The sequence below is a fragment of the Myotis yumanensis genome, unplaced genomic scaffold, assembly GCF_028538775.1.
Source record: "Myotis yumanensis isolate MYYU_CA2020_CCGP unplaced genomic scaffold, mMyoYum1.0.hap1 SCAF_18, whole genome shotgun sequence".
Taxonomy (NCBI): domain Eukaryota; kingdom Metazoa; phylum Chordata; class Mammalia; order Chiroptera; family Vespertilionidae; genus Myotis; species Myotis yumanensis.
The window spans coordinates 2591036-2605599 of NW_027223769.1; the positions used below are offsets into that span (position 1 = coordinate 2591036).

At 45.1% G+C, this 14564-nt stretch overlaps 1 pseudogene; it reads right to left on the reverse strand.

Annotated features, from left to right (window-relative positions):
- Nucleotides 1-13845, reverse strand: part of LOC138996714 (cell adhesion molecule CEACAM1-like) — a 113935-nt pseudogene extending 100090 nt beyond the window's left edge.
- Between the last annotated feature and the right edge of the window lie 719 nt (nt 13846-14564).

Consider the following 14564-nt stretch of genomic DNA (forward strand, 5'->3'; position numbering starts at 1 on the left):
TACAAACTAAAGCTTGAAAATAATTGTCTAAAAGGGGCATAATGTCAGCACTTTTCGTTTTCAGTTTGCCAAGTGAATACTAGACAGTAATGTTATATCCTTTAAACGTTCTCTGAGTATTCTTATATAATCATCTTTCATAATTTCAAAACTTTTCATTCTGATGGCTTGCTGTCTTCCAAAGTTAATTCCCAAATATGGGTAAAAAAAACTAACAAACGAAAAAAGAACAACAGAAAAGATGGCACTGCAACCTAAATCTTTCTTTCCTTTCTCCTACACAATAACCAGATCTGCATCCTTGCCAGAGGAAACTTCCAGGCCCCTCCCACTTCCATCCCACATTCTTTTCTTCACAGGGATTTTTTTTCCAAATAAATGTTTGTATGTCTAATCCCATCATGGTTGCCTCTCAGGGGATGAAAACTAACAAATTAGGCATGAGACTTTGCACTTAACTCCTCTTTTCTTTTCCTATAATGATTTTTTTGGCATAATGCCCCCCTAACCCAACATTTAAATCATTTTGCTTCTGTGTCTTCTTGTTTCCATTTCTGTTGCCCTCACTAGTGAACTCAAGATTAAGGATTAATATTAATTTTAGCTGCTGTTATGGGGTACTTACTATGTGCCAGACTCTGTGCTAAATACTTTAGTTATATCTCATCTGATTCATATAATAACTCTGTCAAGAATGACATTATTTCCGTTTTATTGATAGAATAATTGAGGCTTAGAGTGGTGAAAACTTTACCCAAAGTCATATGATTAGTAAGGGGTGGATCCTTGACCCTAGGACCACTGACTTCATGGAGGCTAGTGATAATAGAAGTAATAATAGCAGCTAACACCATGGAACATTTCTGCTGTGTGTGACATTTTGCTAAGGGTTTGATTCAATAGCACATTCAATACTTTAAACAATACCATAAAGCAGGTACTTTTATTGTAATTTTCTGTTGTGGAATATGAGGCTCAGAGAAGTTGAGACTCTTGTGCAAGAAATTTGCAATTGTAAATGCTTACTTTAAAAGGAAGAAAGATCTCAAATAAGCAACCTATCTTTTCAACATAAGGAACTAGAGAAAGAGAACAAACTAAATTCTAATAAAGATTAGAGTGGAGATAGATAAATTACAGAATAGAAAAACAAGAGAGACAATCAATGAAATGAAAAGTTGGTTCCTCAAGCGATGAACAAAATTGACAAAACTTATTCTAGATTGACTAAGAAAAAAAGTGAGAAGACTCGAATTACTAAAATCATAAATGAAACTGGGTACATTATTACCAATTCTATTGAAATAATAAGAATTATAATAGTACTATGAATAATTGTATGCCAACAAATTGGATGACTTAGTTGAAATGGACAAAAAACCTTACCAAGATGGAATCAGAAAGAAATAGAAAATATGAATAGACCCATAAATAGTAAGGAGATTGAATCAGTGCAAGCATTTGACAAAATTCAACATCCTTTCCTGATAAAAATGCTCAAACTAGGAATAGAAGGAAACTACCTCAACATAATAAAGGCCGTTTATGACAAACCAACACCTAACATGATTCTCAATAGTGAAAGGCTGAAAGTTTTTTCCTAACATAAGGCAGAGACAAAGATCTGCCTTCATTTGCCATTTCTTCTCAAAACAGTATTGGAAGTCCTAGCCAGCAATTAGACAAGAATGATAAATAAAAGGCATCCAATTTGGAAAAGGAGACATAAAATTATGTCTGTTTGCATATGATATGACCTTATATGTAGAAAACCCTAAAGTCCCACAAAAATTGTTAGAACTAATAAACAAGTTCGGCAAAGCTGCAGGATACTAAATCAACAGGTAAAAATAAGTTGTGCTTCTATGTATGAACAATGAACAATTCAGAAAGGAAATTAAGAAAATGCCATTTACAATAGCATCAAAAAGAATAAAATTCTTAGGAATTAACTTAACCAGGGATGTGAAAGACTTATATACTGAACAACTACAAAAAAACATTGCTGGAAAAATATGGGAAGACACTCCGTGTTCATGGATTGGAAGACTTCATATTGTTAAGATGACAATACTGCCCAAAGTGGTCTACAGATTCAATGCAATCCCTATCAATATCCCAATGACATTTTGGCAACAAAAATAGAAAAATCCATCCTGAAATTCATATGGAATTTCAAGAGACCCCCAATAACCAAAACAAACTGGAAAAAGAACAAAATTGGAGGATTCATACTTCCTTATTTCAAAATTTACTGCAAGGCTACAGTAACAAAAACAGTGTGACATATAGAAATGGATTAGAAAGCCCAGAAATAAACCCTCACATATATGGTCAAATGATTTTGACAAGAGTACCGAGATCTTTCTTGGCAGGTGTAGCTCAGCTGTTTGGAGCATTGTCCCATACACTAAAACGTGATGGGTTCTGTTCCTGGTCAGGAAACATTACCCAGGTTGTTGGTTTGATCCTTAGGCAGGGCATGTGCGGGAGGCAGCCGGTTGATGCTTCACTCTTATATCAACAGTCTCTCTCTCTCTCTCTCTCTTTCATTCTCTAGAATCAATTTTAAAAAAGCGCCAAGACCATACAAGAAGGAAAGCACAGTCTTTTCAAGAAAGGGTACTTGGAAAATGGTATCTCCATCAAAAGAATGAATTGGAACTACTTAACATCATATACAAAAAATTAACTCACAATAGACCAAAAATCTAAGTGTGAGAGCTAACCCTAAAAAACCTCTTAAAAGAGAACATAGGATGAAATCTTTATGATATTGGATTTGGCAATGAATTTCTGGATAGGAAACTAAAAGCACAAGCAACAAAGAATCCTACATAATAAAAGGCTAATATGCAAATTGTCCCCAAGGGTGAGAGTTCCACCGACAGGGAGTTAGACGTGCACTAACCACCAGGGAGGCCCCGGCTGGCAGCCAGCAGCTGCTAGGGACTTTACCTGCACTAGACCTCTGCCGGAAGCCGGTCCATCCTTGCTGCTTGACACAGTCACTGCAGGGAAGAAACATCTGCACAGCATATGTTTCAAGGGACCTGGCATATATGGCATACTGTTCTTAATATGTTTGCTCACCTTCTTAGTGCTATGTGTTTTAACCAAGGTCACCTCTCCGAGAAAGGTTGTTTCCCCAGGTAGGGATTTTTCCCTGAAGTTAGGGAGGGAATAAAACCCCTTAACTAAATGCCAGGCGGGTAGTTAATCACTTTAACTACAAACAATCACCCTTAAGCTACATAATCTTTCTCCCTGGAATGGAGATAAGAAACGCCCTAACCTTTGCAATAGAAATTGACAGGATTAAAATCAACTGGTATAAATACTGATGTAACAAGACAATAAAACACAGAACTTGGCTGGAGATCCTGGCTAGAGAACTGAACGCTGTCTCCGTGTCATTCCTAATTCGCCGATTCTGTCCACACCTTTGGGAACCCCTGGACCTGCTGGGGTTGGACCCCAACAGGCCTCTAGTAAATAGATAAGTTGGACTTTATCAAAATTTTAAAAATTGTGTTTATGAAAGGACAGTGTTAATAAAGAAAAAAGACAACACACAGAATGGATGAAACTATTTGAAAATCATATATCTGATAAGGGATTAATATCCAGTGCCGGGAGCCGGTCCATCCTTGCTGCTTGACACAGTCACTGCAGGAAAGAAACATCTGCACAGCATATGTTTCAAGGGACCTGGCGTATATGGCATACTGTTCTTAATATGTTTGCTCCCTTTAGCGCTATGTGTTTTAACCAAAGTCACCTCTCCGAGAAAGGTTGTTTTCCCAGGTAGGGATTTTTCCCTGAAGTTAAGGAGGGGATAAAACCTCTTAACTAAGTGCCAGGCGGGTAGTTAACCACTTCAACTACAAACAATCACCCTTAAGCTACATAATCTTTACTCCCTGGAATGGAGATAAGAAACGCCCTAACCTTTGCAATAGAAATTGACAGGATTAAAATCAACTGGTATAAATACAGATGTAACAAGACAACAAGACAGAGAACCTAGAGAGAGAACCAAGAGACAGGACTTGGCTGGAGATCCTATACAGAACCTAGAGACAGGACTTGGCTGAAGATCCTACACAGAACCTAGAGACAGAACCTCAGGAGAGAACCTGGCTGAAGAACCTAGGGACAGAACCTGGATAGAACATGGCAAGAGAACCTGACTAGAACCTGGTGACTGAAGTTGGCTGGAGAACCTAGCAAGAGAACATGGACACTAGAGATCCTGACCAGAACTTGGCTAGAGATCCTGGCTAGGCTGCTGATCAACTGAACGCCGCCTCCTTGTCATTCCTTCATCGCCGACTCTGTCCACACCTTTGGGGACCCCTGGACCTGTTGGGGTTGGACCCCAACAATCCAGAATATATAAGTAACTATTAACAACAAAACAATGGATTAAAAAATGGACAGAGTAACTGAATAGAAATGTCTTCCAAGAAGACATAGAAATGGACAAAAAGCACATGAAAAGATGCTCAGCATCACTAATCATTAGAGGAATGCAAATCAAAACCACCATGAGATAACACCTCACACTGATTAAGATGACTATTACAAAAAACCCAAAACCACCCAGAAAACAATGTGTTGGCAAGGATGGGGAAAACTGGAACGTCTGTGCATTGCCAGCAGCAATATTTAATGGTGCAGCCACTATGGAAAATGGCACAGCAGTTTCTCAAGAAATTGAACAAAAATTACTATTTGATCCAGTAATTTTACTTCTGGGTAAATACTCAAAATAATTGAAAGCAGGGATTTGAACAGATATTTGTACACCCTTGTTTATACTAGCATTATTCATAACAGATAATAGGTAGGAACAACCCAGAATTCACGGACAGATGAATGATAAATTAAATGTGATGGATACATGCAACGGAATATCATTCAGCCTTAAAAAGGAATGAAATTGTGATATATGCTACAACTTGGATGAAACTTGAAGACATTATGCTATGTGAAAAAAGTCAGACACGAAAGGACAAATATCATATGATTCCTCTTATATGAAGAACCTAGAGTAGTCATATTCACAGGAACAGAAATAGAATGGTGGTTTCCAGGGGTTTGGGTTGGGGATTGGGGAGCTATTGTTTCATGGGTTTTAGTGTGGTAAGATGAAAAAGTTCCCGATGGATAGTGGTAATGATTGCACAACAATGTGAATGCACTTAATGCCACCGAAGTGTACACTTAAAAGTTAAAATGGTAAATTTTGTGTATAGTTTTTTTACATAAAAAATGAGCACAAAAAAACAACCTTGTGCAAGGTCACAGTGAATGCCAGACCCAGGGTTGGAAACTGAGCTCTTAATCACTTTGCCATTCTGTTTACTGTAAAGTCTCCTGATTGACATTCTGCCCCTGTGAGTTCTGTCCATTTATCACACCATTGGTAGAGCAATCCTCCCAGGGAGACGTAGGATGGGGTAAGGGGTCACTTACATTGTACGTCCAGCTCGAGAGGGTCACTTTTGCTGGAACTGATGGGGTTGAAGATCTCACACTGAAAACCCCCAGCGTCCTCCCTCCTGACGGGGTCTATGGTGAGGATGCTGTTGCCCTGGGACAGCTTCATCCTGTTCTTGTGAGGTAGAATCTGGTTCTTGAAGATCCACCGGATGGAGATCCCCTTGTCATTTGTGAGACAGGTCAGGACCACGGTGTCCTTATGCTCTGTGACTGTGGCATTGCTGGCTCGGATGGAGGGCTTCCCCACGGGCTCTGTGGAGAAACAGAGGAGGTGACTGACTGAGAGTGGGCTCCTTCCTCAGAGATGTCAGCCACTCACAGTCCACAGTGATCTCTGTAAAGGTCACCAGAGGAGGACTCTGACCTCTGCAGGGTGAGGACCTTTGTTCAGATGACAGACTGTAAGGAGAGGGCTATACCTCCCCTCTGCCCTCCAGATCACCTCAGGATGACTCCCGACCTGTGTCCCTGGGCATCTGTAGTATCAGCACCAGGAACCTCTTATAACACTGTGTGTCCAGTATCCACATCAGGTAAAATTTTCCACCCATTAACTTTTAAAATATATATGTTTTTACTGATTTCAGAGAGAAAGAGATTGGAAAAGAGAGAGAGAGAGAGAAACATCAATGATGAGAGAGAATCATTGATTGGCTGCCTCCCTCATGCTCCCTACTCAGGATAAAGCCCTGGAATCCAACCATAACCCCCTGGTTCACAAGTCAATGATCGGAGCTCAACCACCGAGCCACATCAGCTGGGCTTCACCCATTGACTTTTGTGTGACTCTTTCCCAGACCTTACAGCGACTTTCTAAATACTCACACCCCCTCTCTAGTATGGTGGCTACACACAGAGATGGAAAGGCATTTCCTTTTTATTAAACAATTTATTAGAGAATGAGAATGGCCCAGCCATGACCTTAGGACCTGGAGAAGTTTCAATCTAAGGATTTTTCAGTCTGAATAGGACTTTCACTTCCTGGCCTGTGGATGGAATATCACAGAGAAGGAAGTCCCTAGAGAGAAGTAGTCACAGTTTGAACAAAAGGCGGGTACTCTTAGCTTCCTCCATAAACTACAAACTCTGTGGCACTGCTCCTTCTGTCCATGAAGGGACTTCGTGGATGAATCTACCTACTTGTCAGGTATACACCACCGTCACTGCTCTCCTCAGCAATGTCACATACAGTCGTGTCCCGCAGTGTTGTACAGCTGGTGACTTCAAGTGTCAGGACACAGCTCAGAGGAGGCTCCCCTGTGGCTCACTCTCTCTCTATTTCCATGCAACCTGGTCTGAGGGAGGCCATGGTGTTGGTGGGTGACTCACAATGGCCAGACTGAGGACAAGCCACCCATGCACCTTCACTATGAAACCCTGTCCCACCACAGAGGGCACAGAACAGCCAGCCACCAGTTGAGCCTGGAGCAGAGCAGGGAGCAGGGAGCAGGGGTGGTTTCCTCCTTTAGTTTGGGGAAAACAGGTGAGCTTGTTCAAAGCCTGTATATTCCTTGTAGCACATGGAGCAGATAACAGACAAGAGGTGACAGAAGGAAAGTGTTAGTGATGGAAGAAGCAATGTGACCTTGAGGACCCTTGTTTTCCCCTCTGGAAAGTCCCTCCCTCCACCACTTCACGTTTTCTGGGGCTGAGAAGAACCCCCTCCTCATTTTCCTAGGCTGGACCCCAGCTCTGCCCTGAGAAATCAGAAGAGCAAGGGAGGGGAATCTACAGAGATGTAGTGGGAGGACTCAGGGGAAGACTTTGTGATTAGCTTGTGTCCATGGCCACAGGATGGGAGACAATACCCTCTAGGCTCTGTTCTGAAAACCAGACAGACCTGCACCCCACAGGCTGATGTCGATGGTCCAGGAGACACTTACCAGAGATTGTGATAGTCTTGACCGTGGTCCTATAGGGATGAATGACAGAGTTATGGGTGAGGCAGATGTGGGATCCACTATCACCTGCAGTGATGTTGGGGATAAGGAGCTCCTGTGTGGGTTGCTGGGGCCTCCCATTGATAACCTAAGAATACTGTGCAGGCGGTTAGAGACCGAGTGGCAGGAGAGGCTGAGGTTTGCCCCTGGAAGGTAAGGGTCCTCTGTGGGGGAAGTGGTGATGGGGGTGGGGGGTGGGGGGTCATCAGGGCCACCTGGAGAAGAGAGCAAAGAGAACAAAGCCACATATGATGTAAGCAGAGAGAAGGGGAAGCTCCTGGTCTGTGTAAGGTCCACACTCTCCCTCTGAGCTAGTTTTCAGCCTGATTTTTGGTATGTTTGTTTGTTTTTGTTGTTGTTTTTTTAGATCCAATTCAATTCACACTAACAATCAATTTGAATTACGTAAGTGTTATGCAGAATGGCTGCCCAAATTCCCTTTCTGCGGTCAAAAAAGACTTCCTAACATTAGTGTGAAATTAAATGACTTTTCCTTACTGGGGGAAAAATATGAAATTTTCAAACTGTTCCTACTGAACAATTTTCACTATCTGTATGCAGCTTTTAGATAGATCCATTTCACAACCTGCAATAAATTAAACAGCTATTGGGGTGCATGGAATATAAGAAATCTCTACCCAAATGCATGTCTCTACTACTTGATTTTGCTACCGAACTACAGAGAATGACCTGCCTATTGACACTTCCTCAGTGATATTGCCTTCTGAGTAGATACCATCGCTGCCAAGTGTTCCTGCTCCAAAAGCAGCTATAAAACGAGTTAGAACAACTGCCCTTCTCTGAAGCAATGGTTGTTTATGTGCAAAACCCTCTGTGTCCCACACACGACTCTCCCTACTCCTCCAAACAAAAGGATGAAGGTGCTGGTGGTCAACTATAGCTACTCTGAAACTTCCACCTCCCAGTATATTTATACAAATTTATTAGTATCTTTTACAGATGTCCCCCTTGTTCTCCATTGGCCTCCTACACCCCACATCAACCCCACCCCCAGCCTGGTGTTAAAAAACTGGGCCCAGTCCGGCTGGCATGGCTCAGTGGTTGAATGTTGACTTATGAACCAGGAGGTCATGGTTCAATTCCCAGTCAGGGCACATGCTTGGGCTGCGGGCTGTATCCCAGTGTGGGATGTGTAGAAGGCAGCCGATCAATGATTCTGTTTCACCATTGATGTTTCTATCTCTCTTCTTCTCCCTCTCTGAAATCAATAAACATAAATATTTATATATATAAAAAAAGAGCCCCAGACCATTAACCCCTATGTTTCTGAGCCCGAGTCTGAGACATTAACTTGTTTGTTCCAGTCCCAAGAGCTGCCCTGATTTGCCTGGTATAGGAATTCCTGGCCACCCTGGGGGTTCGTGTCTGTGTATGTGCACCTGAGGGGGACAGATGTAGCCTGGCCCTGGCAGTGTGGATTTGGGTGGGCAGCCTGGCCCCCGCAGGGACAGAAGTTACGCACAGAGAATATTCAGGGTGAATGGGTCACTGTGGGCGGCACTCACGGGGTCCCGGGTTTCACACTCATAGGGTCCTGTGTCTTTCCTTGTGACAGGGAGTAAAGTGAGAGTCCTGTTGTCCTTGGACAGCTGCAGCCTGGCACTGACTGGGAAACTCTGACTGTTGATCCACCACAGGTAGGTGGTGTCCTGAACCTGAGGTTCACACATTGACAGGACAGGGTCCTTTTCTCAACGGTTGGAGTTGCTGCTTGTGATGTTGGGTTTGGGTAAATCCTCTGTGCAGGTAACAGAGAGAGCACTGCCCTGTGTGGTACCTTGGATTCTTCTAAAGCAGGGGTCCTCAAACTACGGCCCGTGGGTCACATGCAAATACAAATATTGTATTTGTTTCCGTTTTGTTTTTTTTTACTTCAAAATAAGATATGTGCAGTGTGCATAGGAATTTGTTCATAGATTTTTTTAAAACTATAGTCCGGCCCTCCAACGGTCTGAGGGACAGTAAACTAGCCCCCTGTTTAAAAAGTTTGAGGACTCCTGCTCTAAAGGCTTCTTTCATCAGAGTTGACACCTCTTGCTTCTCAGCCAACCTGAGTTTTTAAAAGAATAAGGCAGGTCTGTGCATCACAAGACAAACAAATGCATGAGGATCTGAGTGCTCAGAGGATGTAAGGCCGCCTGCTCTATGTCTGGGAGAAAAAGCACAGATTTTCTCAGGTGTCAGGTAAGAATCAGGGTTTGATCACAGAGAGACACAGGACTGGGAGTCAGAGACCACCCGGCACCTGTCCTGGTTCCTCACTGACCAGCTGACTGTCTGGCTGACCGTGGGTCTCACCTGGAAGTGCAGGTGCTGAGTCCCTTCCAGCTACACAGACCTACATTGCCGGGTTGAGATGTGTTGCCACTGAAGCCTCACATTCCAGGGTTAACCTAGAGATGAGTAATGATGGGCCACCCCATAGTCCTTAAAACCCCAAGAAGACTGGGCAGTGTGGCCCTGAACTGGGTGTCTGAGCAGAAACAATACACAGGAGACCAGAAGCAAGTCTGGCGGTGAGTTCAGTACCCAGGCTGCAGGGCCACGGGTGGCCATCTGCCCAGGAGTTCACTGGTGACTGACATGAGACAGTGACCCCAGAAAGGGCAGAGCAGAGTCCAGGAATGATTTAGAAAAGAGTGGGGACAGCGGGAGCTGGCTGGAGGTGGCAGCAAAGCCATGCTCTCTGCCCTTGGTCTGTAATGTCCTTTCTGCCACTGCAGAGGGCAGGGATCCTTCCTCAACACGCAGACAATAGCACGTACAGAAGGGGGCTTGTGGAGGTGGGGGAGCATGAACGTGCTGAAGATATGCCCCTCATGGACCATTTGTGTTTGGCAGTAATGAGATAGATTTTGAGTTAAACTGTGAAAGAATATGTGAAAATCACTCATGCCCCAAAGATCTAATGCCCGTTTTTGGAGGAATCTCTGTCCAGAGAGCACGAAGGTCATAGACCCAGTTCTGCAGTTCAATCAGGTCACAGTTTTACCAAAGGAAGATGCCACAGTGGGTTTGAAATCAGGGAACTCCCTGGGATAGAGAGAAGGTGAGTCTTGAGAAGAGAACAGAAGTGACTGGGGGCTGGGGGGAGGGCGTCCAGGTGTCTCTGCTGTATAAAGGGAGGGATGACACCAAGTTGGTAGAAAGGACATGTGCCATGTTAGCACCTGGATTGCGGGAAACGAGTTAAGTCGGCTCGCGTGAATTGCGCGTACTCCGCGGGAGCCGTCTTAACTCGGTTCATATAGATTTGCGGTGGAGTGCGGGAAACGTGTAAACTCGGGCCGATTGTAACTGCGTATTACCAAATATTTGTTTGTTTGCCGTTCACAAAGATACCTACCTGCGTATGCGAACCGTTTCATACGCATTGGGGTAATAGGTATCATAAAAATCCCTTGTAAGTAGAGAACACTTTATGGCGCTGGTCGAGTACAATACCGTTAGGGTACCAATGTATTGTTTTCTCATTTTATAACCGATATCCCTGGATATCTCACCATGCAAAGAGAATAGTTATTGAGAAATACTTATTGTGTCCGGACGTCTTTAGTTTTGAGTTTTGTGAATATTATTATGTGTTTAAATATTTAAATATATTGTGATAAAGACATTCATATAGAATTTTTTAACCAAATAAAATAAAATCGTTCCGCAAAGTGTTCGCATAATAATTATTTTTTTATATCAGATATCTATCGGAGTACCGCTATTTTCAGTTAGTATTATTTTTATTTGCTTTAAGCGCGGGAAACCTAAATAATTGCCCGCGCCATCTTATATTTTGGCGGGAAATTCACCCGACACCGTAGTGTTAGTAAAGTTAGGGAGATGGTCCCTCCCTGTTTCTGTGGACCGTCAGGCAGATGGGGAGGAGCCCCCACACAGGCCTGTGGCATATGTTCTTCCTTGTCTTTCTAACTCAGGAAACAACTGGAGTTTAGTCATATTCATTCAAAATCGGCAGCATCTAAGTGACAGAACAATGGCTGGTGGACCTCACCATCTGAGAGGATCCCACCCTGTGGTCAAGGTATCATGAGTAGCCTCATACCAGGACAAGGATGTGAGTCACGAGTCAGGGGTGAAGTGAGCATAATAAGGCCCTTGGAGTGGAGGAGAGGCCTTGGCTTGACTGACATTGGTCAGTCACAGTCTGTGTGATTCTGATTGAGTGACTGTATCTTCCTGTAACTCAGTTTTCCCTGAATGAAACAGGATAAATGGTAAATGGTCTCAGGTTTCCCATGTTGCCTGTTAATGAACCTTGAATCTTTCATAATTTCATAACCTAAATCTTGGAATAGAGGGGCTGCCCAAATTAACAGCCTCTGTTATTATTTGTGTCTGTGAGAGAGGATGCCATGGGCAGATCCCTGGTGGACTAGGCGCTTTGAGGAACATCTTCCCTTTCCCTCCCTGGGGAGACCGTGTTCCTCTTCCTTCCTATGTCCCCCAGGGCAGTTGGCTAAAGGCCTGAGGACCGTGTCCACATACTCCCCACGCATGGTCTCAGGTGAAGGAGCAGGTTCCATCCCTCCCCAGATGTGGCTCTTGAGGCTGAGCCCTGGCGGTGACCACCTCAGCAACCTTGTGACATGGGCACCTGGGAAATTGTTGCTGCCAGTCAGCCCTGCCCACAGATCAACCTCAATCACCCAGAGGCTCCTCAGGTTCCCTGGAATCAGGAGCCCTTGGACAGAGGTCTGCGGAGGGGCTGCCTGATTGAACTTGTCTGTAAGGATCCCAGGGTTCCCCAGGCCAGTCCCTGTATGAGTCCTGCAGGGTTGTTCTCTGGGTCATGGTTGAGAAGGGCCCAGGGACCGGGACTGAGATTGGAATCCCTCTGCTGAGTCACTCCCATCAGACCAGCCCTTCTCTCTGTGGAGAATGTCTGCAGGGCTGGAATCCAGGAAGGAACTCTGACCTTAGGAAGTTTGTCTCCACTGTGTTTCCTGAACTAAATGCCCAAATTCAACCTGGAATGTGAGGCAACGGGGCATGTAAGAGAGTCCAGGGCTGTCAGTCCTGTGTGTGAAGTAGAATATACCCCACCCGACACCCAGAGGTCAGAGAGCAATCACTCACGGTATACACGGAGCTGTCCAGTTACTTGTATGCTCGTATAAATTTTCTTCATGGCTTGTAGGGTGTAGTATCCTGTGTCCTGCAGGGTGACTTTCTGGAACAGCAAAGATCCATTGGGGTATATTGTCTCTCGATGGCTGTATGCGGGCCCGAGGGTAATTGTTTGAGTGTCTATTACATATGATACAATTTGAAGGTCACTGTCCACTATTTCCCCTTTGTACCAGATAAAGCCTCCAAGATCCCCAGGCAGGTTGTGGACACGGAGAAGCACATCCTTCCCTTCGGCAGCATTGGGCGGCACTGATTCAATAGTGAGCTGGGCAGTGGTGGGCAGGCTCCAGAGGGTTAAGAGTGAGGCTAGGAGGGAAGAGAGAAGTTGGTCAATATTTGGAGCTATGTATTGGGATGGAGAGATGAGGCCTGGGTCCTAGCACGTCTTTTCATCTCTCAGCCTTGGTGTGTGTGTGTGTGTGTGTGTGTGTGTCCTGTAGTCAAGTTCAGCAGCATGGTTACCAATACTTTATTTAGCACCTCTGACCTTATTTCCTGTTTGAAAACTCCCAGATGGCTGCCTGGCTCCTGAGGTCAGAAATGCTCACAGGCACTGCTCAGACCGCTGTTGACACTAAAGACCTGTGTCTCCACTTTCTGACCTGTCCCTGTTCTGTTTTCCTCATGGCAGTTGTGGGTCCCTGACATCACACCTAGATCTTTTCTTGTGTGTCTCTTCTCCATAGAAGGTGAGCTCCATGAGGAAAGGGGTTTGTCTGATCTCTTGTACCCCCAGGGCTTGCAGCAGGGTGAAGTGCCTGTGGGTAAATGAATGAGTGCTCCCTGGGTCCTGCACCCACTGGGGTGTATGTGCCTAGTTCTGAGGTTGGAGGTAGAGACAACGCTTAGTGCCCCTGGTTCATTTTTTTCTTGTGTCACCCTGACACAAATTGTTATTATTATAATCAGTTTTCAGAAAGTATTTCGGTGATGAATAACTTGTGAAACTTACCATAATCAAGGTTTTCCTGCCCCTCACCACCTCCAGATCATGGGAGTGTCCTGCTGCTGAGCCCCCTCCCCCATCCTACTCTTCCCCTGTCCTTTCCCCGCAGGTCCAAACAGAAGCCCTCTGTCCGCTCTCAGAGCGCTGTGCTCCCCAGGAGACCCCAGCCAGTCTCTGTCTCCCCTTTTCCTGTCCATCCCCAGGGATTGTCCCCTCCTTACCAGCCAGCAGGAGCCTATGCCAGGGGACGCACCCTCTGTGCACAGGGGCTGAGGGGGACTCCATGGTGTCTGCTGTCTGTTGTGTCCCTCCCTCTGTGAGAAGAGCTTGAGATCCAGAAGCCTCACAGGCACTGCTCTCCCTACTGGTGGGACCTGCTGAGCCTCCTCTAAGGGACAAGATCTCTTCCTTGGTCTCGCGGGCAGGGGGCGGGGTCTGTGCCCAGGACCTCCCTCTTCCTCCCCTCCTTTCCGCCTCCCTTCTCCCACCTTTCTGGTTATCTTCCATCTAAATGTCAGATTCTGGGAATTGCTGAGGCCTCTGTTTCCTCAGTGATTCTCCACCCCACCCCCACCCCCACCCCCATAGGCACATTACCTTTTGAGATAAGCTTGAGTCTTGGACATGGAGGTGGGGGTGGGGGAAATTCCCTAGAGCTCAAGTTGAGTGCCCAGTAGCTCCCCCTGGGGCCTCTCTTATCCTGTCTGGCCTTATGTTTCAGAGCAGGAGCTCTGGGGTGACATGAAGAACTTTTGTCACAGGGATGTCACCCCCTTGTGCGTGGGGTCACCTGTGGAACTTGGTAAAGATGATGATGCCTACAGGACACTGTAGAAATGCTGATTATCAGCTGCCCAGCTAATGTGGACGCCCGCCAGGCTGTGAACTGGGGTAGTGGCAGCCCCTCCCCTCTCCTGTGCACAGGAGTGTCTGCAGATCCTGTTCAAAGGCAGATTCTGAGAGCCCTGGCTGGGGAGCTCAGTTGGTTATAGCTTCCTCCTGAT